Consider the following 25,013-nt stretch of genomic DNA (forward strand, 5'->3'; position numbering starts at 1 on the left):
GTTTAGGTCAACACTCTCTCACCATTTGGTCTGAGTATTGGTGCGTGTACAGGGTTAATCTTAGCCCAATGCAAGTCATCTATTGAGTCACATCTACTTAGGGTTAGATAAGTCCATTCCTCATTTCCCGCAATCCTTTTTGGTACCTTTCCCACTAGAGTCACCGTCTCCTTCCTGGCTACGTAGACTCTTAACCCTATTGGTCATCCACACATGGTAAACGGGAAGCTCTCGTGTCCTCTTATGCTTCCTGCAATCTCAAGCTCCCACGAGCCCAAGTCTACCACATGCAACCCTACCAATGAATGGCCCCCACAATGTGATTCATGTCCTCTCACGGGTTGGTTATCTGTCTTGAGCGCCCACAAATCCCCATTGCTGCCACGGGTCACTCAATTTCAATTATCCTTTTGATGGGGTCAGATATGACAAGGGTTTCCTAGCCAAACACTTCTAGACAAGCCCTAGGTATGTCAACCAGTAGTCAGGGAAAGAGTCAAGGGGCACCATAGGAAAGCGTCCCATACAATTTCCACTGGTGTTCAGAGACAGAAACGCCAAAAGGACATTCCCCATTTCACAACTACAACCTAGGCATTCACATCATATCTTGATTCCATACATATCACATTCACATTTACATTGTGATACCCAGCCCTAACCTTGACTCAAAAACCCTGTTGTTTGTAGGTTCGAAGACCTGAAGTAAAGGAGAAGCCAACTTTGGGCCATCTCAGTGGAAGACATGGTGTTTGATCCAGAACCCATGGAAGATGATGATGGTGTTCCATACTTGGAAGCTTTGTTAGATTTGGAAATGAAACTGCACCTTGATGAAGATGAGACTAGTTGATGGACTTAAAGTGTAGTTGGACATGATTTGAAGGCATTCCTCTATACTAGGTAAGTCATATGTTGTGTTGGGAGAAGCTCTTTGGATTTGGATTTTATTTGGACCTTCATTTCCCTATTTTGGCCTTGTTTTCTTGCTTGGTCGATTGGATGGTCGATTGGGCCAATCGACAAACCAGTAGGCCAACAGGGACATAATATGCCAAAGATCCCTTGTTAGGTCTGTTGGTGCTCTATATAATAAAAGTATGTGTTTCTTAGCCTCCTTTGTTTCTAAAACCCTCAGAGAATGTGGGAAGCCTCTCTGAAAGCCTCTCCTTGGTGTTTGTGAAGAACTCTTGCAAGATCTCAAGTTCTTCATGTCTTGTTCTTCGATCAAAGGTTAGTAATCTCTCTTGTACGGTATTGATCTACTCTTACTATGATCTTTTCTCTGTATTGAGATTATGAAGAAGATGTTGCATCCTTGCAACCATCTCTTCTATAATTTCCATTCATTCTTATGGTACTATGATCTTCATATTGATCTTAACCATAATCCTTGTGAATTCTTTATGAAGCCATGATCATTCTTTCGATTTGATTTCTCTAGCATGTTAGATCTGTTTTTGCATGATAGTTTCATGTATGATCTTCTGATTGTGCTACTAGAATGAGATCTTGTCATCTCTAGTTTTTCCCTTGAGTTCATAGCATGTTTTCATCGAAAACTATGATTTTTACCAAATTAGAAAGTCATGTTTCCTAATGTTTTTTTTTTTTTTTTTTTTAATCAATATTAGTGTCTAATCTATGCTATTTTAGTATTAGATTATTGTTTTAGAGGTTTCCTCCAAGTTTCGTAGAGTTTCAGATCTTGTAGAATGAGTTTCGGATAAAAAATCAGATTTCTGCTGCGTATTGTTCAAGTGGTCGATCGCTTGGTCGACTAGGCCAAGCTACCACCCAATCGACCAAGGCTGACAGTAGCTGTGTTCTTCGTCCAATTTGATTCGTTTGATCTTTGATCTTCTAGGCCTCTTTCCTAATGTTGTATCTATGCTCATTTAGGGTTTATTTGCTAAGTTTGGAACCATTCTCTCTGATCTTTGGATATTCATCAAAGCTATTTAAGGTAAGGACAATTTTTTCCATATTAACATAGATTGCGTGAATCTTAGTTTCTATTTTGGGAATTTCATAGATTCACTACCATTCTTATACTTTCTTAGTATGATGCTACTGTTGTAAATACTTCAAGTACAGTAGTACCTCGTTCATGTATTTCTCTATTATTCGGATCATGTATGATTACTTATCCTTGTCCTTTACATATCCAGTTGATCATGTTTATATGTATCTTTCTATATGATGAGATATCGGTTGTGTATGTTATGACTGAATTGGGGATGTGATTGATTAGGTATGATTTGGGATTTGGGGAGTGTCCTTTTGACATTTCTGTCCTTGACATCAGTGGGAATAGTATGTGATATTTCCAATGGTGCCCTTTGATGCTTTCCCGGGTTATTGTATATCATACCTAGGGCTTGTCTAGCAGTGTTTGGCTAGGATGTCCCCTTTATATTAGACCCGATTCGGAAGGGTATTGAGACCGAGTAACCTGTGGTAGCAATCTGAATTTATGGGCGCTCAAGACCGGTGAGTTATATCCGTGAGAGGACATGAATCACATTGTAGGGACCATTCATTGGTAGGGTTGCAAATAGTTGACTTGGGCTCATGGGCGCTTGAGACCGGTGAGTTATATCCGTGAGGGGACATGAGAGCTTCCCGTCTATTATTTGTGGATGACCAATAGGGTTGATGAGTCTGTAGTCCGGGATTACGCTGACTCTAGTGAGAAGGATACCAGAAAGGATCGCCTCAGGTAAGGAATGGATGTATCTGACTTTGACTTGATATAACTAAGTAGATGACTTGCATTTGGCTAGGCTTTACCTTGACATGCGCCAATACTTAGACCAAACAGTGATGTGAGAGAGCGGTGACCTAAACCCTAGTCATGGATTGTCTGAGAGGGCTGCAGGACCCATTACCAACTGATGATGAGTGATTTGAGACCTTCCCAAAGAAGTATGGTGCTATGACTTAAAGCCTGTCTGCCTATAGAGACCAGTATACATAGAGTTAGATTCATACATGCATTGTCTGTTTCATATCATTTTGCATCATGCTATGTTTTGCTATCATGTTATTTATGTTGTTATGGAATAACTTGTCTTGCTGAGTTCTTTCGAACTCACTCCTTTTTGTGCAAATATCTTTGTTAGATTATCCTGTAGGTACTGAAGAATATGAAGGCCAATACTACGTGGCACAAACCGATGAAGCATGCTTCGCTCAAGGTGCTAGCAGTTACGAAGATTAAATTGAAGATCCCTCAAGTGATTATGCTACGTACCAAGATTAGCCCTGTGAAACCCAGCCCTAACCTTGACCCGGAAACCTTGTTATTTGTAGGTCCGATGACCCGAAGTAAAGTAAGAAGTCAGCTTTGGGCCATCCCAGTAGAGGACTTGGTGTCTGGCTTTGAATCCATGAAGGTTGATGATGAGGTTCTATTTATGGAAACAGAATCCTGATGAAGATCTAATTAGTTGATGGACTTGGAGTGATCTCTATCTTGGTTTGAAGGCATTTCTACCTACTAGGTAAGTCACTTGACTTGTGTGCAAAACCCCTTTAGGTTTGGATTTGATCTGGACCTTCAATTCCCTGTTTTGGCCTTGCTGTCTGCATTGGTCGACTGATTGGTCGACTGGGCCAGTCGACCAATCCACTCGACCAATGGGTGCTGTCTTTGGCAATTAGGTTGATTCTTGCTCTATTTAAGCCTAACCTCGAGTCCACTTCGTATTTGCTGCCTCCAAACCCTCCGGAACGAACCAAAGACCTCTCGCAAGTCATCTCTCTTGCATCCTTGGAGTTTTCTTGGCGGATCTTCGTCGGAACTCTTCTTTTTGCATCAAAAGGTATGTCTACTCTCTCTTCTTCTCCTACATCTTGGTTTTTCTTTCCTTTTTGAGTTGAGACAGTAGAAGAGATGCTGCATCCTCTGTTGCAAACATCTCTGAACATGTTCTCATGATCATCCTAAGGATTAAAGGCTAGAACAATGATCTTAACCATGATCATTGCAAGCTTTTGAAGGATTCATGATCAAACCATGATTTAATCTCTGTTAATTTCCTAATCTGAATTCTGATCTCTTTGGATCATCTTTCATTGATCATGTTAGTGGTTAATGGTTGTGTTTTCTTTCTATGATCCATAATCCATAGAATTCTAGTTGTTCTCTTCTACCTTACTATGTGTTCTTCATGATGCATGATAGTACATATATGGTAGGTTTTATTTCCTTATTTAGATTTATGCTTCTAAGCCTTATTCCATGAAGACCTATGCATGTTTTCATGTTTTCATTACCGAAAGCAATGATCCATCCTCCTATAGTTATTGTCCTTGTTTTCTATTTCAAAATTCATCAAGATCCATGTTTGATTTATTTATGGTAACTTTTTGTTTCCTAATTTGGATCTTGATACCTTGATTTGATTAGTGTTTTGAGGTCCCCTATATGCTAGAATACTACTGATGTAGTTTACCCCTTGATTAGTACCCTTTTGAACCACCAAATTCGGATTTCATATCTCAAAACTCTGATTTTCTAAGTTATCGTCCGCATTGGTCGACCGATTGGTCGACTGGACCACTCGACCAATCCACTCGACCAATGAGTACAAAGCAACTCCAGAATTGGTCTGCTTTCGGATGCTTTGCTATATTTTCTGTTAGGGATCTTTCCTAATATGTTGTATATACTTGTTTAGGACCTTCTTCTCAAGTTTGCCAAGATCTTACTTGATTTCTTAGGATTCTTTGCGAGTTATAAAAGGTAAGGATGGTTATTTCCTTAATTACATAGATAGCATGAATCTAGTTTCTATATTTGAATATCATTAATATGTTTCTTAAATTAGATTCTTACAATGATATACTACTGTTGCATAACTTTGATTACAGTAGCATTGCTTATTCATATTGAATTGATTCATGTATGATTTATTTACCAATGTTATACAAATGATTGTAAATATTGATTTCTTTCCATATATGGAGTTACCATATATGTGATGATATGAATTGATGCATGTGTATGCTTACGTATGGTTTGGAAAGGAGAGGTGTCCTTTTGACATTTCTGTCCTTGGACTACTACGGGAATATTATGGGATGTTTCCGGAGATGCCCTCTCGGACACCTTCCTAAACCGTTGGATGACATATATAGGATTGTCTAGTAGTGTTTGGCTAGGATGTCCTGTTATGTCGACCCTAATCGGAGGGGTATTGAGACCGAACGACCCGTGGTAGCAATGGGGATTCATGGGCGCTCAAGACCGGTAACCAATCCGTGAGAGGACAGGAATCACATTGTGGGGGCCATTTATTGGTAGGGTTGCATATGGTTAGACTTGGGCTCACGGGCGCTTAAGACCGGTAACCAACCCGTGAGAGGACGTGAGAGCTTCCCGTTTACCATATGTGGATGATCAATAGGGTTGGTGAGTCCGTAGTCAGGGACTATGAGGACTCTAGTGTGAAGGATACCGGAAAGGATCGTCAGGGACGAGGAATGGAAGTATCTGGATCTGACTTGATGTAACCAAGTAGAAGACTTGCATTTGGCTAGGTATTACCCCCGACATGCGCCAAGACTTATACCAAATGGTTGTGAGAGAGTGTGTTGACTTAACCCCCTAGCCATGGAATGTCCCGAGGGATGCCGGACCCATTACCAACCGATGATGAGTGATTGAGACTTTCCTAAGGAAGTACGGTGCTATGACTTAAAGCATGTCCGCCAATAGAGACCAAGCATACATAGAGTTAGAATCATTCATTCATTGTTTGTCTCATATCATATTGCATTTATGATTGTTCTGGAATCCCGCCATTTATGTTATTATGGATTTTAATCGTTTTACCGAGTTTCTTCGAAACTCATTCCTTTATTGTACAATGTTGTTAGACTATCCCTGCAGGTACGGAATACTATGACGGTCCCTATGAGGAAGCGCAAGGCGAAGAGACATATCTCCAGGAAGGTGATTGCGGTTACCACAATTACTCTGAAGATCCCGCGGGTGGTTATGCTCCGTACAATGCTTAGTCCGACCATTGAGTGGAAGCGTCCTTGTGCTATTTATGAGATCTACACCTACAAGGATGTCGTCTACAAAGTGGAGAATAATTTAGTTACCCAATGTACATGCTACTGGGATTAGCTTTTATCTAGTTTATTCTTTCGAGCTACTTTTCCGCTGGATGTAAAGTGGGATTTTTGCTTCACTTTACCTATCTGTTTGACACTCTGATTATATATCTATTATTCCGTTTCGTTTATGATTCATTCTTTCTTTATTGAATCTATGATTTATCTTCCGCACTCTTGTTATGGTTGTTCATGATTATGTTATTGCTTATGTGGGAGGTTGATCACTCGATACCCGATCTTCGGGCCGTGGATCACACTCTCGGGTATGCCGATAGGGTACCGGGCCGGGAGGGCGTGATGATTGGTATCGGAGCCCAAGGTTCGAGGAGATCCTAACCACAAAAGGCAACAACCGAACATTCCCGAGTCATTGATCTGAAGTGACTCTTCTACTCTTAGAAGTGAATAATAGAACACTGAATTAGAAACTTGAACTTTGAGGCATAACAGAATATTTTTGAATAACATACCATAATTATACTTGAACAAATGACACTAATGCAAGGAAAAGAAAAGTGCATAACATACAATAAATAAAGAGAAACAAAATGAACTTCATTAATTTCAAAAGTTTTACAATGATTACATCTGAAATGCATAAATGGGAAATCCTAAGGTACAGTCTATCTAGGTGCTCTACTCGATCTCTATATGCTCCGAACTCCTCTCGCTAGCCGAGTCACCCGATGCTCTATCCTCGTCTCCGTCGAGACTCCATCCTCTCGTACATCTGCTCCCGTCCGACCCTCCATCCTCTCTAGCATGGAAGTCATCGATCTCATCTCGTGCACTAAGATCTGAAGTCTCCGGAACCGCATGTGAAGGGCCGCCCGCCTCGAAATGTGATGAAGGAAACTCGTGATGCATGTGCTCAGCCTCGCGCATATCTCAGATCATCTCCGGCCCGATCATCACTATCGGACCGATATCCTCTCCTCCATCCTCTCGATCCCTCATCCTCATCCTCTCGATTCATCATCATCCTCACCCTCCGGACCAGGAGATCTCTCTAACCGATGTAGTCTCATCCGTCGAATGGTCCGAGTCCCAATGGGGTATCCCCGTGATCTAGTGTCCATCGGAGTATCCTCGAAACTCACCCCGAAATGCCCGAAGATCAAAGTCGAAGCCTCCCATAGCAAAGGTTCCGCATGCTAGGCCGCAGAACCAAGTCCAAAGCATGACCCGCTGAATGATGTAAGAAAGATCGATCTCGAAGCCCATGTAGATGCGGTAAATGACCAAGGCCTCCATCACCGTGACCCGATGGTGATGTCCGGCTTCGGCATGATGTTTCGGCCGACTATGCGACCGATAATACGTGCAGAACCCGTCATCCGTCCGCTAGTCCACGGTGTGAAGCATCGGCGGCTATCCCATAGCGTAGAGCATATCTCGCGAAGCTCGTACGGCATCGATGGCTGTCCTGTGTCCGCTCCCGCAGTATCCACACACACCGCTGTGGGTAGTAAGGGACCTGCAGGATCTCAGCCAGTTGTCCGGGTGGAGAAGCGAATCCGAGTCCGGTGGACCCCGCCTCCCGAGGACAAGTCCGAGTGGATGTCCCCGGCCCCGAGCCTCCTCTCGTGTAAGTAAGGTTGCCGAAGAACAACCTCACTAGCTCCGGTATACCGGCAAATCCTCGGTGAAGAGGTGAGTCCACCGTAAAGTGTCGAACCTCCGCCGGATCCCGAAGGCTCCGAGCTGGCGTAAGTGAAGTAGACGCCCCATCTCGATGTTACAATAGCTGAAGTAGGCCTCGCATGCAAACTCGGCCCGAGGTGTGTCAAACAGGTCCGGCCTCCCAACCTCCCTCTCTCGGGGCTCGAAAGGAACCCGACCTCGCCCCCGAGAGCACCTACGATGCGACCTCTACCTCTACCTCCTCCTCGTCCTCCCCTCTCGCATGATGTATCCGTGGGAAGAGACAAGAGACAATTCCAATTAGTGCTATTTCAAGAGTTTAGCCAAAAGGGTATTTTCGTAATTTTTCGGAAAATTTCAAATTTGGGGGAAATTTGATTTGAACATACTAGCATGTGCACAATACTTGGAATTTCATGTCTATGAAGTTGTTTTGATGAAAATCGATCGAAAACTTGGGTTAAAGCGAAAAATTCAGCAAGAAGAAATTTGGGGATTTTGCAATTTAGGTCAAAATTGGATTTTTGAAAAGTTGAAATTGGTTAAATCAAATTGTATGGACCTATCTACAATGTCATCTTGAGCATGTAGCATTTGATCTCGTGCGAAAATTTCAAGCGGTTTGAGAGAAAACGAAATTTTTCTAAAGATATCGATTTCGGTATAAAACTTTGCGAGATGAGCACCAAATGTGTTAAAACTTGTTGTCTATGCATGTCATTGTGTTTAAAACCTAGGGAATATGTTTCTAAGCATTCCTAAGCATGATTTCTAGCATTGGATACAAGTAAAGCATGGTTTTATTGAAATGCAAGCATGAGAAGATGAAAATGGAAGAAAGAATGAGAGATTTACCTTGTTTGTGAAGATGGTGTGTTGTGGTGTTGTTGTTGAAGCACTAAATCACCTCAAGAACACTTGTGGGAACACTTGGATAATTTCCCTAGAGCTCTCTCACCTTTGGAAGAAGTTAGAATGAGGTTGGAATGTGGAAATGAGGCTTATAATGCGAATTTTCAGATTTCTGTCTTCATTGGTCGACCGATTGGTCGACCGGGTCACTCGACCAACCACTCGACCAATGGTCACAGTTGACCTCATTTGCTGTTGAATTTTTGGAAAATGTGATTTTTGCCTTATGAAATATTGTTTGATGACTATATGGATATATTTGAGCATGATTTAAGTTTTCAAATCATTTGGACTTGTGGTTTATGTTGAATCTTCGAAATTCGGTATTTTGATGTTCTCGGTTTTTGCAGAATGGTTACTCCGAGAAGTGGGCGTGGTGAATCCAAAGTGGTCATGGAGGTGGTGAAGTACCTCAGGGAGGTGGTGAAGTACCTCATGGAGGTGGTGAGATACCAAATGCCGATCGTGGTACTCATGAGATCCCCGGTGCCCCGAATGTTGGAAGTTTCGTAGATATTGCCAATATCATGGGCAATATGATGCAGCAGCAAGCAGCCTCGGCTCAACCAGATGTTGGTGGGTTTCATGACTCGCATAATGAGACCCGGCTGGTGCTAATGTGAATCCTCATGCCGCAGCTCCCGAATGCGGGAGGTTTAGCTCGGAACTCCTCATACTCGCCTCGATGGAGAGTTTTCTCAAGATGCAAGTACCCACTTTCACCGGAGTTACCAAGGACCCCTTGTTTCCTAACAAGTGGCTTCGTGAGTTGGAGAAGGCTTTCCGGCATCCGCAATGCTCGGAAGCTCGAAGATTTTGTTTGCCGAGCGAAGTTGCAACAAGAAGCCGATGCATGGTGGATCTCCACTCGTCCCGTTTTGGAAGGTTTGCATGCAGGAGTTGTAACTTGGGAGCTATTCAAAGAGGCTTTTTGTATGAACTACTTTCCCGAGGCGGTGAAGGATGCAAAGGAAGCCGAGTTTATGATTCTCGACTCAAGGAACTTTGTCCGTGTTGGAGTACCAACAGAAGTTCGAGGAGCTTCATTTCTTTGCTCCAGATTCTTTGAAGGAAGACCTCGCCAAAGCAAAGAAGTTCTTCAAAGGACTCGCGCCCGCCATTAAAGCTTATCTCACGGTCCAGCCTATAGTGAGCTATGCTCAAGTGGTGCAGAACTCGAAGAAGTTGGAAGAAACAGAGAAGGAAAGTGCTCGTGTGCAAAAGCCTTGGCAGTCAAGGAATTCTGGTCCGGTGGATCGCAATGACCGTCGTTATGTGAGACCCACACCCTACCCCACTCCTACCTTTCGTGCTAAGAGTGTAGGTCGAACACGGGTTTTCAGCAGCCCGGCCGCTTAAACAAAGATGGCGGAAACCGATCACCAGCAAATGCAAGTGCAAGTGCAAGTGCGAGTGCAAGGCCTTTTGTTCGGAAGTCCTCTCGTTGCAGCCACCCCCGTTGGATCCAAAGCAATCCCGTTTGCTTCTACCGCAAGCAAGCTGGTCATTTTGCTCGTGCTCTGTCCGGCGGCTCGCGCCAAAGCAGCCCGCCCCGCTGGTGAAGAGTGCTCCCGCTCCTCCCTCTCGGTAGAGTTTTCAGTATTTCCAAAGATCGAGCAGGATCCAAGCCATGATGTGATTATGTGTACATTGTTAGTCGCTTCTATTTCTCGCATTTGTCTTATTTGATACGGGTGCATCTCATTCGCTCATGTCATCTCGCATTCATCAAGAAGACTAACCTAATCCCCGAGAAGTTGTCTAGTTGTTTATTGATTAGTACACCCACGGTCCCGTTGTGAAACTAGATAAGGGGTTATCTAAATGCCCCGTGTTGATTGGTGAGAAGAACTTGGAAGCCAATTTTGTGATTCTTGACATGAAGGACTTCGATGTTATTTTGGGAATTGATTGGTTGACAGCCCATAAAGCCGTGTTCCTTTGTTCCTCAAAGAAGATTCAGGTCCATATATGTGGAAGTCCGGTCTTTGAATTTCAAGGTGAAAAGAGAAGGGTTTGTAAGAAGGTGCTGTCGTGACCGATGCAAGTCTATGCCCTAGTGGATGATGCTTCATCCGAAGGCAAGGGTATAGTGGAGAAAAGAGTCGACGAAGTCGAGTTGTCTGCGACTTTGTTGATGTCTTCCCCGATGATCTATCGGAGTGCCTCCGGACAGAGATGTCGAATTCTCTATTGATCTCGTCCCCGGTGCCGCTCCCGTATCTAAAGCTCCGTATAGGATGGCTCCTACCGAGTTGAAAGAGTTGCAAAATCAGTTGAATGAGCTCATTGATAGAGGTTTCGTACAGCCTAGTGTGTCACCTTGGGGAGCTCCGGTCTTGTTCGTCAAGAAGAAAGACGGTAGTATGCGCTTGTGCATCGACTACCGTGAGTTGAATAAGTTGACTATCAAGAATAGATATCCGCTGCCCGTAATCGATGATCTCTTCGATCGCTTGAAGGGTGCAGTTGTGTTCTCAAAGATTGACTTAAGGTCCGGATATCACCAATTGAAAGTGAAGTCTAGTGATATCTTCAAGACAGCTTTCCGAACGCGGTATGGTCACTACGAGTTTAGAGTCATGCCTTTCGGATTGACCAATGCTCCTGCGGTGTTCATGGACCTCATGAACCGAGTATTTCATGATGTGCTTGATAAGTTTGTGATTGTTTTCATTGATGACATCTTGATCTATTCGAAGAGCGAAGAAGAGCATGCGAGTCATCTAAGTTTCACTTTGCAAAGGTTGCGGGAAAAGAAGTTGTTTGCTAAGTTTAGCAAGTGTGATTTCTGGCTTAAGAGAGTGGTTTTCCTTGGTCATGTAGTTTCAGCCGAAGGTATTCGTGTCGATCCCGAAAAGGTCCAAGTCTGTGGCTGATTGGGAGAGACCGAAGTCAAGAACGGAAATAAGAAGTTTTCTTGGATTGGCGGGTTACTACCGAAGGTTTATTGAGAACTTTTCTCGGTTGGCTGCTCCTATGACTAAGTTGACCAGGAAAGAAGAGAAGTTTGTTTGGTCCGACGCCCGTGAGAAGAATTTCCAAGAGTTGAAAGATAGATTGACAAGTGCCCCGGTTTTGACTATACCCGATAGTTCCGGTGGTATGATGACAGTTTATACCGATGCGCCAAAGATTGGTTTGGGTTGTGTACTGATGCAACATGGCAAGGTCGTAGCCTATGCTTCTCGGCAATTGAAGGATTATGAGCGGAATTACCCCACTCACGATCTAGAACTTGCCGCCGTTGTCTTTGCTTTGAAGATTTGGAGACATTATCTTTACGGTGAGAAGATTGCCATTTTCACGGATCATAAGAGTTTGAAATACTTCTTTACCCAAAAGGAGTTGAACATGAGACAAAGGAGATGGTTGGAACTAGTCTCCGATTATGATTGTGATATTCAAGATCATCCCGGGAAAGCAAATGTTGTGGCCGATGCTCTTAGTAGGAAGAACCGAAGAAGACTTTGGATTTGAATGCTTTGAGTTTACCATTGTGGTCTTCTATTGAGAGTTTTGGTTTGGAAATCGTCCCCGAGAATTCTGATTTTATTCTTTCTACCATGACGGCAAGATCTGGTCTTAGAGATAAGATTGTTGCTCACAGAGTTCGATCAAGAGTTTTTGACCAAAGTTGAGAAGATTTCCTTCGAATCCCGAGTCGGATCCCGACTTTGGTATATCCATGGATGGTGCTTTGTTGTTTAGAGGAAGACTGTGTGTGCCTCGCAAACGATGAAGTTAAGAATGAAATATTGAAGGAAGCACACCAGTCGGGCTTTTATCAGACACCCGGAAGCACCAAGATGTACAAGGACTTGAAGGAACATTTTTGGTGGATTGGTCTAAAGGCGGATGTTGACGATTTTGTTGCCAAGTGTGAGACTTGCCAACGTGTGAAAGCCGTCCGACAACCTCCATCCTGGATTACTTCAACCCCTTCCTATTCCTAGTTGGAAGTGGGAAGATATTTCCATGGACTTTGTGACTAGCTTGCCTCGGACAAGTAAAGGCAATGACACCGTGTGGGTGATTGTTGATAGGTTGACCAAATCAGCCCATTTCATTCCTATGAAGATCACTCATACTGGATAAGCTAGCCAGGCTTTATGTGGATAATGTGGTTCGTCCGCATGGTGTGCCATTGAGTATTGTCTCGGATCGTGATCCTAGGTTCACCTCAAGGTTTTGGAATAGTTTGCAGAAGGCCTTGGGAACCCAATTGAACTTGAGTACAGCTCATCATCCACAAGCCCGATGGACAATCCGAGCGGACAATTCAGACATTGGAAGACATGCTCAGATCTTGTGTGGTGGATATGGGTGGTAATTGGGATGAACACCTAGCTTTGGTTGAGTTTGCCTATAACAACAGCTTATCAAGCAACAATAGGCATGGCTCCATTCAAGGCTTTGTATGGTAGTACTTGTAGGACACCTTTGTACTGGATCGAGACAGGTGAAAGAAAAGTCTTAGGTCCCGAGATGATTGAAGCTACAAGTGCTATGGTAGATATGATAAGAGAAAGGATTAAGTCCGCCCACCGAGACAGTAAATCTTATGCCGATAAGAGAAGGACCGATTTGGAATTTCAAGTTGGAGAGAAAGTCTTTCTCAAGGTCTCACCAATGAAGGGTGTGATGAGATTCAATGTTAAGGGAAAGCTTAGCCCTCGTTACATTGGACCTTTCGAGATTTTGGAAAAGGTTGGACCCGTTGCGTATCGATTAGCATTACCTCCGCCTCTTGCTGGTGTGCACAATGTGTTCCATATTTCGATGCTCCGAAAATACATAGAGAATCCGGAACACATTTTGCAGCAAGCACCGAAGGACTTAGTGCTGATTTGACCTATGATGAAGAACCGGCCGAAATCCCGGATAGGAAGGACAAGCAACAAGGAATCGCGCCATTCCTTTGGTGAAGATTCGGTGGAAGAACCATACCCCTGAAGAAGCTTCTTGGGAGAAGGAAGAAGACATGAAGGAGAAGTTTCCTTACCTCTTTGGAAGCACAGGTACGCTTTCAATTTCGGGGACGAAATTTCTTTAAGGGGGGGAGAATGTGAAACCCAGCCCTAACCTTGACCCGGAAACCTTGTTATTTGTAGGTCCGATGACCCGAAGTAAAGTAAGAAGTCAGCTTTGGGCCATCCCAAGAGAGGACTTGGTGTCCGGCTTTGAATCCATGAAGGTTGATGATGAGGTTCTATTTATGGAAACAGAATCCCGATGAAGATCTAATTAGTTGATGGACTTGGAGTGATCTCTATCTTGGTTTGAAGGCATTTCTACCTACTAGGTAAGTCACTTGACTTGTGTGCAAAACCCCTTTAGGTTTGGATTTGATCCGGACCTTCAATTCCCCGTTTTGGCCTTGTTGTCGCATTGGTCGACCGATTGGTCGATCGGGCCAGCCGACCAATCCACTCGACCAATGGGTGCTGTCTTTGGCAATTAGGTTGATTCTTGCTCTATTTAAGCCTAACCTCGAGTCCACTTCGTATTTGCTGCCTCCAAACCCTCCGGAACGAACCAAAGACCTCTCGCAAGTCATCTCTCTTGCATCCTTGGAGTTTTCTTGGCGGATCTTCGTCGGAACTCTTCTTTTTGCATCAAAAGGTATGTCTACTCTCTCTTCTTCTCCTACATCTTGGTTTTTCTTTCCTTTTTGAGTTGAGACAGAGAAGAGATGCTGCATCCTCTCGTTGCAAACATCTCCGAACATGTTCTCATGATCATCCTAAGGATTAAAGGCTAGAACAATGATCTTAACCATGATCATTGCAAGCTTTTGAAGGATTCATGATCAAACCATGATTTAATCTCTCGTTAATTTCCTAATCTGAATTCTGATCTCTTTGGATCATCTTTCATTGATCATGTTAGTGGTTAATGGTTGTGTTTTCTTTCTATGATCCATAATCCATAGAATTCTAGTTGTTCTCTTCTACCTTACTATGTGTTCTTCATGATGCATGATAGTACATATATGGTAGGTTTTATTTCCTTATTTAGATTTATGCTTCTAAGCCTTATTCCATGAAGACCTATGCATGTTTTCATGTTTTCATTACCGAAAGCAATGATCCATCCTCCTATAGTTATTGTCCTTGTTTTCTATTTCAAAATTCATCAAGATCCATGTTTGATTTATTTATGGTAACTTTTTGTTTCCTAATTTGGATCTTGATACCTTGATTTGATTAGTGTTTTGAGGTCCCCTATATGCTAGAATACTACTGATGTAGTTTACCCCTTGATTAGTACCCTTTTGAACCACCAAATTCGGATTTCATATCTCAAAACACTCGATTTTCTAAGTTATCACCGCATTGGTCGACTGATTGGTCGACTGGACCACTCGACCAATCCACTCGACCAATGAGTACAAAGCAACTCCGTGAATTGGTCTGCTTTCGGATGCTTTGCTATATTTTCTGTTAGGGATCTTTCCTAATATGTTGTATATACTTGTTTAGGACCTTCTTCTCAAGTTTGCCAAGATCTTACTTGATTTCTTAGGATTCTTTGCGAGTTATAAAAGGTAAGGATGGTTATTTCCTTAATTACATAGATAGCATGAATCTAGTTTCTATATTTGAATATCATTAATATGTTTCTTAAATTAGATTCTTACAATGATATACTACTGTTGCATAACTTTGATTACAGTAGCATTGCTTATTCATATTGAATTGATTCATGTATGATTTATTTACCAATGTTATACAAATGATTGTAAATATTGATTTCTTTCCATATATGGAGTTACCATATATGTGATGATATGAATTGATGCATGTGTATGCTTACGTATGGTTTGGAAAGGAGAGGTGTCCTTTTGACATTTTCTGTCCTTGGACTACTACGGGAATATTATGGGATGTTTCCGGAGATGCCCTCGGACACCTTCCTAAACCGTTGGATGACATATATAGGATTGTCTAGTAGTGTTTGGCTAGGATGTCCTGTTATGTCGACCCTAATCGGAGGGGTATTGAGACCGAACGACCCGTGGTAGCAATGGGGATTCATGGGCGCTCAAGACCGGTAACCAATCCGTGAGAGGACAGGAATCACATTGTGGGGGCCATTTATTGGTAGGGTTGCATATGGTTAGACTTGGGCTCACGGGCGCTTAAGACCGGTAACCAACCCGTGAGAGGACGTGAGAGCTTCCCGTTTACCATATGTGGATGATCAATAGGGTTGGTGAGTCCGTAGTCGTGGACTATGAGGACTCTAGTGTGAAGGATACCGGAAAGGATCGTCGGGGACGAGGAATGGAAGTATCCGGATCTCGACTTGATGTAACCAAGTAGAAGACTTGCATTTGGCTAGGTATTACCCCGACATGCGCCAAGATTTATACCAAATGGTTGTGAGAGAGTGTGTTGACTTAACCCCCTAGCCATGGAATGTCCCGAGGGATGCCGGACCCATTACCAACTGATGATGAGTGATTGAGACTTTCCTACGTGAAGTACGGTGCTATGACTTAAAGCATGTCCGCCAATAGAGACCAAAGCATACATAGAGTTAGAATCATTCATTCATTGTTTGTCTCATATCATATTGCATTTATGATTGTTCTGGAATCCCGCCATTTATGTTATTATGGATTTTAATCGCTTTACCGAGTTTCTTCGAAACTCATTCCTTTATCGTACGATGTTGTTAGACTATCCTGCAGGTACGGAATACTATGACGGTCCCTATGAGGAAGCGCAAGGCGAAGAGACATATCTCCAGGAAGGTGATTGCGGTTACCACAATTACTCTGAAGATCCCGCGGGTGGTTATGCTCCGTACAATGCTTAGTCCGACCATTGAGTGGAAGCGTCCTTGTGCTATTTATGAGATCTACACCTACAAGGATGTCGTCTACAAAGTGGAGAATAATTTAGTTACCCAATGTACATGCTACTGGGATTAGCTTTTATCTAGTTTATTCTTTCGAGCTACTTTTCCGCTGGATGTAAAGTGGGATTTTTGCTTCACTTTACCTATCTGTTTGACACTCTGATTATATATCTATTATTCCGTTTCGTTTTTTTTTCCTTTTTTTTTTTTTTTATTTTTTTTTTTTCTTCCCCCCCCTTTTTTTTGTTTTGTTCATGATTATGTTATTGCTTATGTGGGAGGTTGATCACTCGATACCTGATCTTCGGGCTGTGGATCACACTCTCGGGTATGCCAGATAGGGTACCGGCTGGGAGGGCGTGACAAGCCCTACTCTGGAGTGGAAGTGGCCTTGCTTAGTTTCTTTTGTTTATGTTTATGAAGACATTCTTTGTAAGACCGAAGAGACCTTAGTTTAGTTGATCAGTTCTTTTCTTTCTTTCTTTTGAGAATCAGTTGTAATCTTTCCATATTAGATTTCGAACTACATTTCCGCTATATTATGTGGAGTGATTTTCCATGCACTCTACATTTTGATTATTATATATTGGTATCATTATTTCCACGCTTTGATTATATTGTCATTCTCTCCTCTTATCTTGATCTCTTATTTATGTTATTAAACATTGATTATATCTTGTTCATGATTATGTTATTGTGTATGTGGGAGGATGATTTCCTCGATACTTGTTCTTCGAGGCTGTGGATCACACACTCGGGTATGCCAGGTAGGGTATCAGTTGGGTGGATGTGAGACACATTCACATCATAGTCCAAATCACATTCACATTACTCCATAATTAATTCGAATATGTAAATCTCAATATGAACATGCTACTATAGTTACAGATGTAATATAATGTAAAGAAAGTAAAACAACAGTAGCTAACTCATGCATTCGAATCATATCATAACAAGGTATGTAAATATGCAAATTGTGAGTGGAATACTCACCTCGTATTCCGAACTTATAATCTTCAAGTAAGAGATCAGAAAACAATTCCAAAATCACCTAAACAAGCTTGAGAAAACATGTATAGACTATAAGAAGTAATTCCAAAAGATCGGAGTCGAAACAGAGATAAAACAGGGAAAATCTGCTGTCAACAACCCTTTGGTCGATGGTCCTTGGTTGATGGGATCGACCAAAGCATCAACCAAGCAAATACAATATGGACAAAAATACACTAAATTGGTCATAACTTCTTCGTTTGAAGTCTAATTACTCTGAAATTTGAAGGGAAGTTCCACAACATACTAAGATTATCTATGAAGGTTTAAACATCTAATAAGGTCAATAGAATAGAATTCTAACAAAACCCCTATTAGGTTAAAACCACGGATCAACACGAAAAGGCTAGAACGAATGGGGATTCATTCAAAGAGATCAAAGACAATAAATCAGTAATAGAAAACTAATGAGAAACAAGTCTAACACTGATTAGAATAGAAAACTACAGTAAGAATAGATCATGCTATCAAAACTAAACCAAAAACAAGGAGAATCACCATATGGCTTCAAGGAAAGCATAGAGTGAATGAGGATTCACTCTAAGACAAAGGAGATCAGAGGTTGGGTCATTACAGTAGTGTAATACCTTTCTCATAATCAAAACAATAAGAAACAACAATAGAGAGAAGAGATTACAGCAGTAGGAGATAGATCACAAACCTTGAATGCGAGAAATCAAAGAGAAATCCTTGGTTGAATGCTTGGGTATCTTTCTGGGCTTGAGGAGGAGGCTCTAGGGTTCTTCCCACATTATTCAGTAGTTTAAAGGCCAAACAATTAGGTTTAGAATGAGGTTGCAATATATAGAGGATCCAAAATCCAAAACTTCCAAAAATAACAAATTATGTTTTTGGAGTTCCTTTGGTTGATGGGATCAACCAAAGGGTTCCCTTGTACCAATTTGCTGAATTTTGAATCTCTAGAGTCAAAACCGACACTTAGGCCTTCAACCAACTTAGGAAAAGGTCTGACCTGACTTCCTAGGACCTTCCAAAGTTATCCACACTGAACTCAGGGTCCCACTTCAAGGTCAAACACCAATCAAGTCACTTCTTCATCCAAAACAAATAGGGTGTCCAGGTTAGGGTTTGTGCTAGATTTCACAATACTTGTGTGTGACTTTGCACGAAAGGAAGGTAAAACTATTATTTATGATGTTGCTCGTTGCCTTTAAATATATTATTATTGTTACGAGAATGGAATGTAAATGTATGTGAAGGGAGAGGGGGAATATTATTATTCTCTCTACGTTGTATTTTCCACTAGGGTTGTGGGTTCAGCCATTACCCTAGTAACCTATGTGGTGTCATTAAATCCGATTGCATGATTTATAGGTGTCTAGAAGTGTTGGGCTAGGAATTCCTATGAATATTATTACGCTTCCGGTAGGGGTCCGCATAACCCGTGATGCTAGTGGTTGGGTCCTGTATATCGAGCAGGCCCACTATTATCATAGAGAAGTAGGGTTGTATATAATAGATAAGGGCTCCTGAGCGCTCAAGACCGGTAACCGATCAATGAGAGGACATGGAGATCATCCTATCCATTATATGTGGATGACCACTGGGTTAAGGAATGGGATCCAACAGATGCCTCCTGTTGAGGATTCCATTCATACATGGGAAGGTATTGAACCAACAGAGCACTAGGCGTGAGGGGAGATATCCGGACCATATGTAGTACGAGACCGTATGACTTTGCACTGGGCTTAAGTTTATCGCTGACATGCGTCAGATCTTATACCAATGGTGATGTGAGAGAGTGGTGACTTAATCCCCAACCATGGCTCGATAAGATTTTACCCAACAGACATGCTTTAGTGCCGTGAGGGAAGAGCAATGAGACCGCCCAAAGAAGATTGGTGTATGACTTAATGTGTGTTTACTTTAGAGACTACATTATAGAGTTAGGAACCTCATATCATCACCATGCATTCATTTATTTATATTATTAAACACATAATTGCCTTACAAATTATGACATGGAAATTGGATGAATATATGATGTGATTGTTAGTTACCTCACTGAGTTCTATGAACTCATTCTTTTATTTTTGTTTGTTCTTTAAACTGCTCTATAGGTTATGAGGACCCCACCATCATTGAGGATCCTTTGTCAAGTGATTATCAGGATGGAGTATTTTGAGAAGAAGTGGAAGCACATGATGCTTCCTATTCGTGCCAAGACTGCTCTTATGGAGTTTCTTTTCCTTAGAGTTTCCTTAGATTATTTCCACTGCAACATTGAACATTCTTTCTTTTATTAGAACTCTAATGTTTAGTTTTTGAAAGGAAGTTTGGATATTGTAATCCTTTCTTTTAATTATTGATAATTAAATACTTGAACTTGTTTATTTCATGTCCATTTAATTTTACTTTATCATGTATTGTATGGAATTGTCAGCAAACCTAGATCTTACGGTGTATCACCCTCACGGGTATTCGGGTATGACCGGATCTGGCTGGGTGGGGTGTGACACTCATGTTAGGGTCTTTGGCTGTGTTGCTTATGTGTTTTTGGGGTACTCAACATCTCATAAGGGCTATAAATGCTGTGATCTTTTCACAAAGTAAGTTTTTTCTCGTGATGTTTGTTTTGATAAAACTCACATGTTTTATCCTGGCAGGAGTCAAATTCAAGGGGAGAATAATATAGATGACTAGAATGACCTTGTTGCACAGAAATTTGCTCCTACCCCATACCAAGTGTGACAGATAGTTCATCAATACACATTCAGTAACAAAACAATCATAATACTCAAGAAGAACCCCATATATTGGCTCTACTTGAGAAGAGGCAGACATCACCTGTACAAGTTCAAAAGTCAACTCAAGTGCCTCAACCTTTCACTAGATTGCGTGATTTCTCAACTTATCATACAGTAAAATATCCCATTCAATCTCATATTTTTTATGATAATATTTTCCCTCACTTTTTTGCCTTTCTAACTGCTATTGAGGACCATAAGGAACCGGCCAACGTTTTGAAGCCAAGAATTCATGAGTGTAGATGAAGGCTATGGAAGATGAACTAAAAACCCTTGATAAAAATTGTACATAGGATATTGTTCCACTTCCAAAAGGTGTATAGCCAATTGGTTGTCGTTGGGTTTATAAAACTAAATACAACAATGATGGTACAATTAAAAGCTACAAGGCTAAGCTTGCTGCCAAAAGATATACCCAAACATATGGGGTTGTCTATATGGAAACTTTTGCAGTAGTATAAATAAACACTATAAAAGTGTTAATGTCAATAGCCGTCAATTGTGGATGGTCCATTTCAAATGGATGTTAAGAATGCATTTCTTCAAGAATACTTACTAGAAGAAGTATATATGCAAGTTCCTCCTCATCCATTAAAAAATCAAGATGGTATTGCCTACAAATTGAAGAAGGCAATACATGTTCTTAAACAATCACCACAAGCATGGATTAGATTCCTCAATTTGTCATGAAAACTATTGAAGGTACAATTGTTGTCTTAGTCTATATCGATGACATAGTTAAAAGTTATCACTGGTGATAATTATCCGAAAAATTACCACTCTCAAGCAATATTTGAATAAAACTTTTGACATAAAGGATTTGGGAGAACTTCGATATTTTCTAGGTATTGAAGTCACAAGCTCAAGTAGGGGATTGTTCATCTATCAAAGAAAGTATATTCTTGACCTTCTAAAAGAAACTAGAAAAATCGGTGTGAAACCAACTAATTCTTCTATGGACTATAATGGCAAAGTAGTTAGTGATTCTACTCCTCTGCAAGATACTGGTTGTTTTCAATGATTAGTCGGAAGACTAATTTATCTTACTAACACTAGGCCTAACATTGCTTATGCAGTGAGCTATGTGATCCAATTTATGCATGCTCCTACCAAAGGACACATGGAGTTGGTAGACCGTATTCTACGCTACTTGAAATCATCCCCAGGACGAGGTATATGGATAAAGAAAAATGGAAACACTATTATTGAAGGATATTCTAATGTTGACTAGGCTGGTAATCCTATTGAGTGAAAATCAACTATTCGTTTCTGTATATATGTTGGAGGAAACCTAATCACTTGGAAAAGTAAAAAAAAACAGTGTGGTTGCATGCTCTAGTGTTGAAGCAAAGTACAGGGCAATGGCATCTGCAACTAGTGAATTGATATGGGTAAGATCTCTTCTTCAAAGAATTAGGATTTGACAGTTTTAATCAACGTATGAAGCTCTTTTCTGATAACCAAGCAGCTACCCATATTGCTTCCAACCCAATATTTTATGAAAGAACCAACTACATCAAGGCTGACTGTCATTTTATTTGTGATAAAATCTAAGATGGAACTATTGAAACTCCATTCATAAGAAGTGAAGGTCAATGGAAGATCACCTTTTAGATATTTTCACAAAAGCTCTATCCAAAGGAACATCCAAGAGTATTGGGCAAGTTGTCTTTAGATGTAATCTTCGATCCAACTTTAGGGGGAGTGTTATTGGATGTTAATCTTTTAATATAAAATGAAGACTAACAGTCCTAAGCTTTGTATAGTTCCTATTATTTGTAGAACTCCATCTCTTGTAAAATACTACATCATGTAAATTACTATCTCTATTGAAAGAAAATTATAGCTCTCCCCAGTAGCATGTTGAATGGTGATTTTACCACGAACATAGATTTCACATTGAAGATGGAATCACGTTAAAATTTTGTGTTAATTCTTTCTTCTTTATATAAATCTTTGAACAATTACAACTACATCTTTAATACATCTTTGAAAGAAGTCGAGTTCCTTGGACCTTGTTGGGTCCAGTCATTAGCGTGTTCTTCTTCATGATTGTGCATTTGTTCCTAATAATTATCAGCTGCAAAAATCTTTCAATCAAATTAAAAGTCAAAAGAGAGTCAACGTCCACCTAAGAGTAGCGAATCTGCAATCAGTATTGATGAACTCATTGGAGTCATAGTAATCTCTGAAGGGACAGAGAAGCTCCCACATAATGATGGCTGCTCCGGTAGAGGAACCAGTCCGTCCAGATAGCGGACAACTTGTCTCATGCATGGCCTTGCAGTTGGAATGGGGTGAGAGCAAAGCAATCCAAGTTTCAATACCAACTCAATCTCCTCCACTTCATAATTCATTTCCAACTTGGAATCTACAGTTTCAAGAATCACCCCCTTATTCAAGCATGAATTCACCCATTCCACCAAGACAATACAGTCTTCTGAAGCTTGTGGTTCTATAGGTCTCCTACCGCAAACAACTTCAAGCAAAAAAATCCCAAACGCGAACACATCCGCACTAGGGTTTGCTTTGGAGTTCCTGAAAACTTCTGGTGCAAGATAACCAAACGTCCCCACAACACGGGTGGTTTCAGGATTGCCTCCATGATCATACAATCTTGCAAGCCCAAAATCTCCCAATCTTCCATTTAAGTCTCTATCTAACATGACATTACTAGACTTCACATCTCTGTGAACTACAACTTGTTCCCATTCTTCATGAAGATATTGTAATGCAGAAGCTATGCCTTTGATTATTTGAAGCCTTCTCTTCCAAATCAATGTTGTTTTCGTTGCTGATTGATCAAACAGGTACTTGTCAAGACTCCCATTGGGCATGAACTCATATACCAGAAGGAGCTCTCCATCTCGCCCCCGGCAGTACCCCAACAGTGTCACTATGTTTCGATGTTGCAGTCTTCCGATACTCATGATCTCAGCAATGAATTCTTTCATCCCTTGGCTTGAATCATAAGATACTCTCTTCACTGCAACTTCTTGTTCTGTGGTGGGTAAGATACCTTTGTAGACCTTACCAAAGCCACCTATACCAAGAAGCTCCTTCTCATTAAATCCTTTGGTTGCAATATAGAGATCTTTATATTTAAACCTGTAAGCTCCATATTCAAGTTCCCAGTCTTCAAGAACTTCTGCAAACCTTCTCTTTCTTCTCACAATACATTGGATGATAATGAAGATTGATATAACCAATAAACCAGCACCCGTCACAAGAAACACAATGATAGAAACACTGAATCCTGTTTTTGGCCGATCTGGAAGCTTGGGAAGCAGGGAAAGAGAGAGATCTTTTGCTTGTCCATTCATCTTGAAGCTCCACCCCAACACATAATGAGATGCAAGAATTGCTGTTGAAGATGATGCAAAGCCCACAAACATGGGATCAACTATGGTCAGTGAAAGATCAATGTTCAGGGACAAGAGTGGAATGGTTGGTTTAGGGATTGTAATTGGAGACAAAGTCACATTGAGTTGGTTCTTGGTGGAATCATATTCCACCCATAGTTGCATGGGGTCTCCACTGATAAGACTGAGGTTCAGACACTGATCATGATTCTCTCTATCTCTAAAATAGGATGCTGGAGCAGCTTCAACAGATTTCAAGTCATTAATATCAATACCCACATGATTACTGTTGATATCATTGAACTCTTCGTTTTGGACGGTATCCAATTCGACTCCGATTAAATGGTTCGATGAATTGCCGATGTTGGCCGCATTGAAAAGGCCAAAATAATTGCCAGGAATTGCTCCTGGGAATTCTAGAGAGGGAGCAAGTACAAACATGATACCAGGGCCACCTATTGTTGTTAATTCAGAGACCATGGCAAAAACAAATGTAGTAGAGAAGGAGAGAGCAGTACCAGTGGAGGAATTCCTGAAGTGAATCGGATGAGGGTAGAAAGCATGACTCGTGTGTTGCAAACTATTGTTTGCTAATGTTAGGAGGCCACTGTCTGTAATATGGGCCAAGCCATCCAACTTCATATCAACTCCTTGAAAGCCATTGTAGGTGAATGCAACATCTTCTGCTTGTGATGAAACAAATCTGCTTAGGATAAGCAACAACAGAGACTCCTTGAAGAGCATTGTTTGGCACTTCAGTTTTTCCATATTGATCTCTTAATATTTAAAGAAGTTTTCCCCCTTCCAGTCTTCCCTGAGATGAGGAAGAACTGACCCGTTCAGATTGTTGGTACAGAAGAAAATTGGTTGATCAGAATCTTCAAGTTCCTTTCCAGCTTGCTGGGTTCAGACTAATATATTTTTGATTAAAAGTACTTTTCTTGAAACTGAATTCCTCCATCGTGCAGCAGGGTGTTTGTTGCACATCTGGCGGCTCTGTTGACTTACATATATGCATACCCTCGGGCTAAAATTGATTGATCGTTACATTGAATTAGGTTCACATTTTGAACATCAACTGGAACAGGTAATACTGTGAGATTTGTTCTTGACCGAAGCATAATGTCACAAAAATATTATATTATTTTTTAGCATATTATATACATAGGGGAGGGAATATTACATATACCATTGGGAGACTTGAATGCATGGCCTTTTCACTAATATGTGTTTATTATTATCAACTAACCTTTGATGGTAAAATATATTATTTTAT

The 25,013-nt window shown here is 41.2% G+C and overlaps 1 pseudogene; it reads right to left on the reverse strand.

The window, feature by feature from the left end:
- Positions 1-22,422: 22,422 nt before the first annotated feature.
- On the reverse strand, positions 22,423-24,481 carry LOC149022454 (L-type lectin-domain containing receptor kinase IV.2 pseudogene; annotated as a pseudogene).
- Between the last annotated feature and the right edge of the window lie 532 nt (positions 24,482-25,013).

Source organism: Hakea prostrata, chromosome 3, assembly GCF_041222555.1.
Source record: "Hakea prostrata isolate BN-2017 chromosome 3, UWA_Hpros_2, whole genome shotgun sequence".
Lineage (NCBI taxonomy): Eukaryota > Viridiplantae > Streptophyta > Magnoliopsida > Proteales > Proteaceae > Hakea > Hakea prostrata.